Source organism: Schistocerca gregaria, chromosome 1 (genome assembly GCF_023897955.1).
Source record: "Schistocerca gregaria isolate iqSchGreg1 chromosome 1, iqSchGreg1.2, whole genome shotgun sequence".
Taxonomy (NCBI): Eukaryota; Metazoa; Arthropoda; class Insecta; order Orthoptera; family Acrididae; genus Schistocerca; species Schistocerca gregaria.
Genome location: NC_064920.1, coordinates 983,583,699 through 983,596,192, shown reverse-complemented (window position 1 = coordinate 983,596,192; position 12,494 = coordinate 983,583,699).

Sequence of the window (12,494 nt, the reverse complement as noted above, 5' to 3'; positions counted from 1 at the left end):
TTGTCTGGTCGGACGAGTCTCGTTTCAAATTGTATCGAGCAGATGGACGTGTACTGGTATGGAGATAACCTCATGTATCCATGGACCCCGTATGTCAGCAGGGGACTGTTGAAGCTAGTGGAGGCTCTGTAATGGTGTGGGACGTGTGCACTTGGAGTGATATGGAACCACTGATACATCTAGATATGATTCTGACAGGTGACACGTTGTTGTAACCGCAGAAAAGCCAAGTCTAAATGCAGTTGTTCTCAGACGATACACCAGAAATCATACGGGGAGATAGAGTTAACAGGGGACGCCCGGCGTGTCAGAGGGGTCACAAAAGATAACGACGCAGCCAGATAGCCGAGGTGGCGGTCCAAGCGGCCAGGCAGCTGCACGTGATAAGCAAGGAAGCAGACTCAGCTATTAAGATAAACAGGGCGCTCTGGGCAGGTCCCTTAATAAACAATAACTTGCAGTATCAACACTCTTGGCTAGAGGGAGAAGTCTGGGAGCGGAGAGAGAAAGAAAGAGGGCCCTAGGTGGGGACCGCACTACGTCATGAGGAGCCAATGAAGGGCTCAGGACGCAGTGCGTGACCATATAGGGAGAGGCCCCTCTACCCCTCCACCCAGCTTCTGAAGAAAAGTACTGAAGTTAATACTAAAACAGCCCCTAATAAGGAAAAGTTGCACTCGACGCTACGTCATGCCAAGCGCTGGCGGGGTCGAAGGGGAAGAGCTAACAAAACTCGGAGGCACGCCGCTCCGGCTCTCTCTCTCTCGGGTTTAGGCAGCGACGGTAGTCAGCGTGAGTAGCAGCCGACTTGGGCTGAGGGCGGGCTGCAGGCAGACAGTTGGAGATAGTCGCCGATGAGCGTTTAGGTAGCGACCGCGGGACTCTGACGTAGGGTGCTAGTGTGGGCAGCAAAGTGCTGGAAAGTTCTATCAGGCAGCCAGAACGGTGGAAGTCAGTCACCGTCTCTGTAATGGGCTTGGCTATTCTGTAGGTACAATCACTACGCAGTTAGGGTGATCTGTATTCTTTATGAATAAATTAGAACTTTTATAACGTCCATACGAGTTTACTTCTACCAACATCCTAGCCTTGTACCTTCACACCAGGGAATTTAACATCTTAGCCAGATCAAAAGTCTCCCTCTCAATTAGGTCAACCGGCTAATTCCCGTTTACGAACCGTGTCGCTCAATCCCTCGCAAAACCCACGCTTGGGACGCGACATAAATAAAATTTTGGTGCCAGGTGTGGGGTACCACAAAGGCATATAGGCAAAAAGGAGATAGGAGCCAGTAGATTTTGCTACAGCGACTGTGGCAATTAGCAGGAAGTTGCGGCGACTCGCAACTTTCAGCATTAGTAGCCCCACTACGACAGAGACCAGAGAAGTAGTCCTCGCCGGTGCAGGACAACGCAGGATAGCGGCAGCACGACGCGGAGCGACGAGGCACAGAGGTGCCTAAGCAGCCAGCGTTCGAGACCGGGGGTCCGGGCCGAGCAGCGGCAGCAGCCGTAGCAGCGGCAGCCGAGGCGAGCGACGGGGTCGGCACAGCCCAGCAGAGCGGCGGCCGACGCATCGCGGCAGCGCGGAACAGCGCGGGCATAGAGAGCACAGAGACAGCGCGGAGCAGCGCGGCACAACGCGGGACAACGCGGATCAGCGGAACAGACGGCGCACCACAAGAGAAGCGGTACATATAAAATTATATTAAGAATTTTGTATCTTGTATTGTAAAGTGCTAACATAGTTAAGTTGGTAAGATGGCCCAAACTAACGAAGTTCCGTCATCCTCCAGTAGCGGTAAGATATCAGTGAAAGAAGCCTTGTGTATAGTTCCAAAAGTGTTCGAAGGAAATAAGAGAGATCTTAGGGAGTTTATTGAAAATGTAGACGCTGCATTTGAACTTGTGAAACCGGAGGAACACGAAACGTTACTGAAGTTTGTTAAAGCCAAAATAACCGGAGAGGCCAGATCGAGGCTGCAAGTAAGGGAACGCACGGGGACATGGCAGGAAGTAAAACATGTTCTAGAGGAAAATTATGCGAGTAAGCGTACCATTGACTACTACGCGTGCAAGATATTTCAATCGAGACAGGGACAAGGAGAGCCAATTGCGACATGGGCAAGCCGAATAGATGAAATGCAAAGGGATTTCAGGGAAGCAGTAAGCAGAGTTACGGCTAGGGAGAACTTAAAGGGCGGAATAGAACTGGTTGATTCACTAGGAAGAGCATGCTTGATACAAGGGTTAAGCAATGATAGAATACAGACGATAGTAAGAAGTAGAGGCGATGAAATCACGCTAGCAGCGGCCGTGGAACTAGCATTGCAAGAAGAAAGTGCAATACTGTCAATGAAAGAGCGGGGACTAGCCCCAAGAGTAACTTTCAACCGGGGAAATGAAACGGTGAAGAATACCAGAGATATTAGAGATTTGAAATGTTTCAATTGTGGATTGAGAGGGCACATGGCAAGCAAGTGTAGAAAGAATAGGCCAGAGGGAAGAGTACGGATAATGACGGGCAAAGAGTTTACGAATTTTTGTTACGGGTGCGACAAGCCAGGACATACAGACGCGGAATGCCGGGTAAGATTAAGAAAAATTCAGCCGATAGATACAAGAGACTTTAGAGGAAATCATAGGGAAGCTGATGGAGGGTTACGAGAGTGGAGGTGCCCACAATGTAATCTACCAGGGAACTGTGGAGTTCCGTGTACGAGGGTAAAAGACGTTGCTTGTTTCAAGTGTAAGTGGCCGGGACATTACGCGAAAGATTGTCACGCAGGGCCCTGGCACGCATGGAGAAAAGGCAGGGTGCCAGTATCGAGCAAAACCGGTAAAGTGGTGCAGGGAAACTAAGAGGCGGCAAGGCCGCACAGTCGGGCCTTGTTGCGATAGGTAAACCCTCAGTTAGGGTAATCGACTGTGCAACACAAAATGACGTTTTGGTTTTATACTGCATAGAATTAAAAAGATATTTGAAGTTGTTAATAGACACTGGAGCACAGTTGTGTCTGCTCAAGAGAACGAGTATTCCGATAAATAGTACACTTGCAATTAATGAAGCGGAAAGGCTTCGGCTAAAAGGTGTAACCAGTGAGGCCGTCAGCACAATAGGTACGGTACAGGTACACTTAAGTGTGGACGGTTCTGAGCAAGTAGGGCAAAAATTTCACGTGTACGGGAGAGGATTAGATATTCCGTACGACGGACTGATAGGCAGAAATTTCTTGACAGAGCATAGAGTTAAGTTAGACTATGCAGGTAAAATAGTGAGACTAAAAGGGCGAGATATACCCTTAGTAGTAGAGGAAGAGCCAAAGGGACATGAGAACGAACAAGATTCAGAAGTAGGCGGGGAAATAGGGCCCCTAGAGGAAAAAATAATGTTATTAAAGGTTGAAGGAAATGTAAAAAGGGGAATCGAAAAGGAAATGATTATTCCTAGGCAGGAGATTGCACAAGGGGTACATGTACCTGAAGCGTTAGTAAAAGTGCGAAATGGGAAATGCATAGTAAGTGCATTAAACTTGTCAGAAGACAGAGTGCAGTTAGGAAACGTCAGGTTAATGACGGAAGAATTAGAAAAAGTAGGGAAAATACCCGAAGTAAAATGTTGTACTAATGTCATAGGAAAGACAGAAAGTCGTACTAGTGTGTTGCGAAGGCAATTAAGAATGGATCATTTGAACGCTGAAGAGAAAAGCGCTCTAGCAGAGGTTTGCGCGGAATACGGAGATGTATTTCATCTACCAGGGGACAACCTGTCCTATACTTCCGCAGTGAAGCACAGAATACCGATTGCACCGGAACACGCGGGAAAGGTAGTAAACGCTAGACCATACAGGATCCCGGAAAAGCAAAAGGAAGTGCTAAGGGAGCAAATAGAGCAGATGCTAAGAGATGACATAATTGTCGAGAGTAAGAGCGCTTGGAACGCACCGTTACTGTTAGTTCCAAAGAAGCTAGACGCTAGTGGCAAACAGAAATGGAGAATTGTAGTGGACTACAGACGATTAAATGATATCACTGTAGGCGATGCATTTCCACTACCGAATATCTCCGAGATACTGGATCAGTTAGGGCAAGCTAAGTACTTCTCGACGCTTGACCTCGCAAGCGGGTACCATCAAATATTGACGGACGAGAAGGACAGAGAGAAAACGGCATTTAGCTCAAACTATCAGCATTACGAATACAAACGAATGCCGATGGGACTGAAGGGAGCCCCAGGATGTTTTCAGAGACTGATGAATACAGTCTTGGCAGGTTTACAAGGAGTGAAATGCTTTGTATATCTAGACGACATAGTATGCTATGGGAAAAACCTGCAGGAGCATAACGAAAAGCTCCGGGAAATATTTGACAGGTTGCGAGAGCACAATTTGAAGCTGCAACCAGACAAGTGTGAATTCCTGAGGAAGGAAGTAATCTTCCTAGGTCATTGCATCACTGACAAAGGAATATCACCAGATATGGCGAAGGGGGAGAAGGTGAAGTTCTTCCCACAGCCAAAGACAACTAAGGAACTAAAAGGGTTTCTCGGATTGATAGGTTACTACCGCCGTTTCATTGCTAACTTCAGCAAGATTGCGAAACCTCTCCATGAGCTCTTAAAAAAGGGAGTGGAGTACCGATGGAGCGAACGTCAGAACAATGCGTTCGAAGAACTAAAAGAGAAATTAATAAACCCTCCGTTACTTCAGTACCCTGACTTTACGAAACCGTTCATCATTACAACGGATGCGAGTAACGCAGCCTTGGGTGCAGTGTTATCGCAAGGTAAGAAGATTGGCGAAGACTTGCCCATCGCATATGCATCCAGAGCATTGAACAAAGCCGAACTAAATTATAGCACAACGGAAAAAGAGTTGTTGGCTATAGTTTACGCAGTAAAACAGTTCAGACCATATGTATATGGCAGAAAGTTCACTGTAGTGACAGACCATAAGCCACTAACGTGGATATTTAGTGTCAAAGATCCGAGTTCGAGACTCCTGAAGTGGAGACTGAAACTCGAGGAGTATGATTATGAAGTAATATACAAGCCAGGAAAGTTAAATAGTAATGCGGATGCGCTGAGTAGAATAAGGCATGAAGGGAAGGAAGAGATAGATGCGAAGCAGAAGGTGGAGACAGAGATCTCGGCAGCAAAAGCAAATAGGGAAGAAAGTTCCGTAAACGTGCGGCAAGCACAAGTGTCGAGTGAAATAGAACAGGAAACGGATAGTGGTGAGGAAATTAGTCCCGAAGAAAAAGAAAATATACTAAAGAAAATGCATGACAATCCCTTGGGAGGTCACCAAGGAATGCACAGGACACTCGAAAGAATTAAAGCATACAAGTAGTGGCGCGGAATGAAGCGTGACATTGGAAATTACATTAGGAAATGCCCATCGTGTCAAAAGAATAAAAACACGCAAATGAAAACTAGGATGCCCTTAGAAATTACAGACACAGCAGAAACAGTATTCGGAAAGTGTGCGATGGATATAGTGGGTCCACTAGATGTATCTAATACAGGAAAAAGGTACATGTTAACATTCCAAGACGATCTGAGTAAATTTACCTTAGCAATCCCAATTGACAAACAAGATGCCGAAACAGTAGCTGAGGCATTTGTGGAAAACGTAGTATTAAGGTATGGAATTCCATCAGTATTATTAACAGATCAAGGGTCTAACTTTCTGAGTGATGTATTTAAAAGTGTATGTAAATTGTTGAAGGTAAAGCGTATAAATACTACAGCGTACCACCCTGAATCAAATGGTGCACTAGAAAGAAGTCATAGAACTATTGTAGAGTATCTCAGACACTTTGTAACAGGAGATCAAAGTTCTTGGGACAAATGGGTACCGTATGCAATTTTTGTGTTCAACACTACACCACACAGCAGCACAGGATACACACCATTTGAATTACTATACGGAAGAAAGGTTAACATACCAGGAATACTGCAGCAAGAAACACAGCAGGTAAGTTACAATTATGAAATGTATGTAAATAAACTAAGAGCGAGAATGCAGGAAGCCCACAGAGTGGCCAGAGACTCGATTATAAGAAGTAAGAAAATCAGTAAGGAACAGTATGACATGAAACAAAATCGAAAAAACTTCAAGGTAGGAGATAAAGTATTACTGCACGATGAGTCGGTGAGACGGGGTAGATCTCGGAAATTAGATTCACAATGGAGAGGTCCATTTGAAGTAGTAAAAGTGGAAGGTCCTAACGTAGTAATAAAAGTTAAAAGAAATAAGGAAACAAAAGTACATGCCAGCAGGTGAAACAATTCTTTTAAAATTCAGGTATGGCACTCAAGTGGCAGGTCGTGAAATTCGTCATAGTGATAACAGCATACTACATCACTGCATCAGAGCATGCAACAAATGAGTACCAAGTGACGCCATTTCCGAGTTCATCAGGACTATATTACGACAATAGAGGACAGGTAGAAATATACAATACTACATGGAGAATAGTCACATACGTAAATCTAGATATAATAACAGAAAGGTTTCAGAATGCAGAGAGGTATGGTAGGGCAGCGGTACAAAGGTGCCGAGAAACACTAACACAATTAAATGTAGGATTAATAGAATGCAGGGTACTAGACCAACAAGTAACCCATCATGTGGAAAAAATCAAAGGATTGCAACTTTTAGTACAGCAGCTAACGAAACACGAGACCAGAAGGAAGAGAGGAGTATTCAACTTCGTCGGGCAGGTAAGTAAAATACTGTTCGGGACGTTGGACGAAGCAGATGCAGCATACTATAAGGAAAGAATAGACGCTATGGAGAAAAACTCAGAAGGGTTGTTGAGGCTAACAAAGGAACAGGTGGCAGCGGTAAGAGCCACATTGGCGGTAGTAAACAGGGCGGTATTTACACTAGAGTCAAATGAGCACGTTCTGAAGACAGGTATGCAAAGACTAGAACGATTCATGAAGGAATACGTGAAGGAAACCGATATAGGGTTTAAACGTGTAGCGTCCTTCGCCACAGTAACAGAGCAAGTATTACAACTATCGGCAGTGTTTGGTCAGATCGAAGAGGAATACGAACAAATGATAAATGCCATTGTAAATGCTCAGAAGGGAATACTACAGCCTCATATAATTAATCCAGTCCAAATTGTAAAATACCTAAGTTTAATACGGGAAGAACTAAAAGATGTAAAGTTTCCTGTTCCTCTTACGGAGTCCTCAGGTTATCTATTGTTAAGAATAATTGATTTAGATGTTTTCATCTCGGGTAGCATACTAGGATATGTAATTAATATTCCATTAATAAATAATAACAATTTCAATTTGTATAGAGTACTCCCACTACCAAAAGAAATTCCAAACATGAAAGGTAAATATGTGTACATACAGCCAGAGAAAGAATTCTTACTAATAGATGAATCCAAAAGGCAGTACGCGAAACTTTCTGCGGAGGAACTAAAATGCAAGGAGCTAAGTAAAAATAGGAGACTGTGCAAACAAGCATTCGCCTTGCTGTCAACATTCGACCACGAAGAGTGCGAAGCCAAATTGTTGCAACCGGTAAGAGAAATTCCGGAAGATTGTGTGCGAAAAATAGTCGCACTGAATCAGAGCCTTTGGACTCATCTAAACAGTAACGAATGGCTATATGTAGCACCGAAGGAAGAAGGCTTAACAGTATTGTGTGGAAGGGAACCACCAAAGGACCTAGTAATAAAAGGGGTAGGAAAAATTAGTTTTTACAATAAATGTGAGGGGTATGGCACTAGAGTGTTCATACAAACAGATAGAGTGATTCAGAGTAATGTGACGAAGAAAGACATAGTTCCGCAGATCAATCTAGAATTCGATTGTTGCGTGGTAAACAAGGAAAAAAAGGAATGTCTCAACGTTAGCATTAGATTTGCCATTGGACCAGGTAATAACACAGTTAGACGACTTGAAAGTCGCAGGAAAAAGACTGGATGATGTCCAGAAGATGGTAGAGAGACAAGAGGAGGAAATGAAGTACTCCAGGTACTTCACACATTACTCCATAACTACGTATGTAGCCATATCAATAGTTATTCTAATCATAATAACATGGTGTTGTAAAAACTGTAAATGTTGTAAAGACTGTTTTAAAAGTATATGGAAATATTTTGAAGACAGTGATTGTTGTGGAAAAGTATGTATAAGAAATACCATAGTGAACCAATACCCAGAGACTAGTTCAGCTAGAAGACACAGTAATAAAGAAACTGAAGAGATAGTAATTTATGAAAGATGTGGAAAAGACCAAGGTGATACGGCCGCTTTCAGAAACAGCTGTTAAATAACTGTATTTGAAATGTGTAATTGAAATGTAACTGTATTTGAAATATGTAATTGAAATGTAACTGTATTTGAAATGTAATTCTAATTGAAATGTGAATGTATGTATCAATGAAAGTGTCTTTTGATTTTAATGCAAATGCTTTTGACATAACTGAATGTTAGGCACGTATAATGTAATTGTATTATTGTGTGTTTAATGAATTTGACTTTACTAAATGAAAATGAAAAATATAACATATCAGATGCTAATGTAATAAACAAATCTGTAAAGCATGTAATGGAAAAAAAAATAAAAGAGTCACAATTGACGCTACTCTGAGGAGTAACGCCAATTTCCATGGCGGGGGCGGTGTTGTAACCGCAGAAAAGCCAAGTCTAAATGCAGTTGTTCTCAGACGATACACCAGAAATCATACGGGGAGATAGAGTTAACAGGGGACGCCAGGCGTGTCAGAGGGGTCACAAAAGATAACGACGCAGCCAGATAGCCGAGGCGGCGGTCCAAGCGGCCAGGCAGCTGCGCGTGATAAGCAAGGAAGCAGACTCAGCTATTAAGATAAACAGGGCGCTCTGGGCAGGTCCCTTAATAAACAATAACTTGCAGTATCAACACTCTTGGCTAGAGGGAGAAGTCTGGGAGCGGAGAGAGAAAGAAAGAGGGCCCTAGGTGGGGACCGCACTACGTCATGAGGAGCCAATGAAGGGCTCAGGACGCAGTGCGTGACCATATAGGGAGAGGCCCTCTACCCCTCCACCCAGCTTCTGAAGAAAAGTACTGAAGTTAATACTAAAACAACCCCTAATAAGGAAAAGTTGCACTCGACGCTACGTCATGCCAAGCGCTGGCGGGGTCGAAGGGGAAGAGCTAACAAAACTCGGAGGCACGCCGCTCCGGCTCTCTCTCTCTCGGGTTTAGGCAGCGACGGTAGTCAGCGTGAGTAGCAGCCGACTTGGGCTGAGGGCGGGCTGCAGGCAGACAGTTGGAGATAGTCGCCGATGAGCGTTTAGGCAGCGACCGCGGGACTCTGACGTAGGGTGCTAGTGTGGGCAGCAAAGTGCTGGAAAGTTCTATCAGGCAGCCAGAACGGTGGAAGTCAGTCACCGTCTCTGTAATGGGCTTGGCTATTCTGTAGGTACAATCACTACGCAGTTAGGGTGATCTGTATTCTTTATGAATAAATTAGAACTTTTATAACGTCCATACGAGTTTACTTCTACCAACATCCTAGCCTTGTATCTTCACACCAGGGAATTTAACATCTTAGCCAGATCAAAAGTCTCCCTCTCAATTAGGTCAACCGGCTAATTCCCGTTTACGAACCGTGTCGCTCAATCCCTCGCAAAACCCACGCTTGGGACGCGACAACGTACGTAAGCATCTTGTTTGATCTCCTGCATCCACTCACTTCCATTGTCATTCCGACGGACTTGAGCAATTTCAGCAGGACAGTGCGATACCCTAAACGTCCAGAATTGCTACAGAGTGGCTCCAGGAGTTTAAACACTTCCGTTGGCCACCAAACACCCAGATATGAACATTACTGAGTATATTAACGGTGCCTTGCAACGTGATGTTCAGAAGAGATCTCCACAGCTCATACGCGGTAGGATTTATGGACAGCCCTGCAGGATTCATTGTGTCAATTTCCCCAAAAACTACTAAGACATTAGTCGAGCCTATGCACACTTCTGTGTGCTCTCTGGAGCCCAACACGATATTAGGCAGGTGTACCAGTTTCTTAGGCTCCACAGTGTGTTAATGTTTAATTCAAGTTACCTTCGAAACATGTTAATTTGTTATGTGAAAAAGAGAGGTGTTGCAGTAATAATTTAAAAACTGAACAGCTTTATCATATAATTCTATAAAACAAAATTTTCTCAATGAAAAGCTAAAATTAAAAATATTTTCTACTTTTTCAGTTTAAATATACACAACGAACTAACAGTGAAAAATATGCGGTTCTAATTATGTGCAAAAGAAACAAACAAAGAATATGGACAATTATCAGCTCCTCATTCCTCTCTGACATATTCATTTATGTTTTAATCCGTACCAACGCTACCAGTGTTACCGGTAATCCTATTTACTACGTCACTTAGGCCTATAAGTATACTCTGTTGACTGGTAATTTTGCTACCGGAACGTTTTGTTATCTAATAGATAAGAAAAGGTTATCAACGATAACCAATTTAACTAACATAGAAATGCATGTTGCAACGGCTACTTAAGCGTGAATCTGGAATGAGCTTAACAGTTAATATGTGAGTGGACGAGCTTACCCATTATTAGTGAGAGTGTTATGTACTGATCAACAATAAAACGAAGTCTTCTTGATTTGTGTTGTTCTTAGTTCAATATGGCATTGTTCCCTTTTTTTACCTGTGAATATCTTTCGTATAGGCGACATGTGTTTGTATCAGGCACGTGGTCAGGTTTATTTAGTAATGAAACGTGTTCTTAATGTGAAAATGAGAACTGTTTAGAATAATAGAGTGATGTGTCGATGTACGAAGAGTATGAAAATATTTGTCGTCGCCAAAGAAAATCGTAGATGAATCGAAAATCTACTGTGGTTCGAGACAACGAACGACTCAACAACGCACATGGAGCGGCGCAGTGTTCAGCACCACACTGTGGCAGCGTAACCAAAGTTCTCTGAAACAAATGCAAGTACTGCAGTAACGTCAGGTGTGCGCAATTTGAAAAAGCCGTTGTAAGCGAAGCCTTTGAATCAACTGGCGTGTGACGTGTTTTGTATGAAGGAAGTTAGGCATTTCTTTTTTACCTTTGTCTTATTAAATATGAAAATGTCATTAGCAAAGGAAGAAGTTCCAGTAGATGGTACTGGGAGAGCTCACCTCAGTAAGGGTGAAGATTATGGTAATGCAGGATTCAAAGATTCCGGTTCTGAACATGTGACTAATCGAGAATCGATAGGAAATGGCGAAAATACTCGAAGAGAGACAAGAAGTGAACTGCACAAACACACATGAAGAGACGCAAAATAAACGTACTCTTCTTCCATAGCTCGAAGCAATTTCAAAAACGGATTTGATAAGTAAGATACCTAGTTCAGGCCTTAAGATGTCAAAACATAATGACGGATACCGCGATGTTAGATGACGAAACGAGTAGCCAATGCACAGGCGCTGGTAGTACTGAACTGGTTATACACTTTCTCGGCACAGATTCAAAAGTATTGTCAATGGATGAAGACCTTACTTCGAAACTGAAGGTTCCAGCAGAGGATTTGAAGATTATCTTTACAGAGAAGGTGAAGCAGACGGTTACGAAACGAACCCTAAATGCCAGAAACAACAAAAATAAAGATTGTAATACGCAAAGAAACAGACAGAATTTTCTTGGAAAGCATGAAAGATGGGAGCTGAAAATTGAGAGTCGGCAAGAGTCTATAGAGCCTGAGGCAAAGGCGCCCATTCCCGATGGCAAAGGGAGGGGGGGGGGGGGGGAAGGAAAAAGATAGTGTAGACAGGTGATTTATTTCGAGATAATGATTTAAAACTCGTTATTGTGCAAGTTGTTAGCAGCGTCTAAATTGAAACTTTTTTCGGTTAGTTAAAAAATCTACATTGGTCTTCCAAAATATTAAAATAAATCGATATTCTAGGTCTAGCGCTGGTCCGCCTCTCCTACATATTGTCGTAAGGGCGCCCGTGACCAGATTTTTGGAAACTCAAATAGAAAGACGTCGGTATGATGTGGTACCGTGTGATTCAAGACACAGTTTACGGTGAGCAACACAACGCTTACCATGAGGAGTTCGTAGTCATTTGTGTAGCTCGATAATTGTAACTGAGGTGTAGGTGTGGCGAAGATTAGCACAAAACGAAAGAGAGGAGTAGCAATGGGGCCGCGTGGGATCAGCCGAGAGGTCTAGGCGCTGCAGTCATGGACTGTGCGGCTGGTCCCGGCGGAGGGTCGAGTCCTCCCTCGGGCATGAGTGTGTATGTTTGTCCTTACGATAATTTAGGTTAAGTAGTATGTAAGCTTAGGGACTGACGACCTTAGCAGTTAAGTCCCATAAGATTTCACACACTTTTGAACATTAGATATATTTTTGGTAGTTAGTAACGTTTATGCTAATGTACTTTATGCAGTGTGATAGCAAAGAAGACTGCCGTTTTTAGTGAATAGCTGAATGTTCCTTCTTCGGACATCTTGCATATGT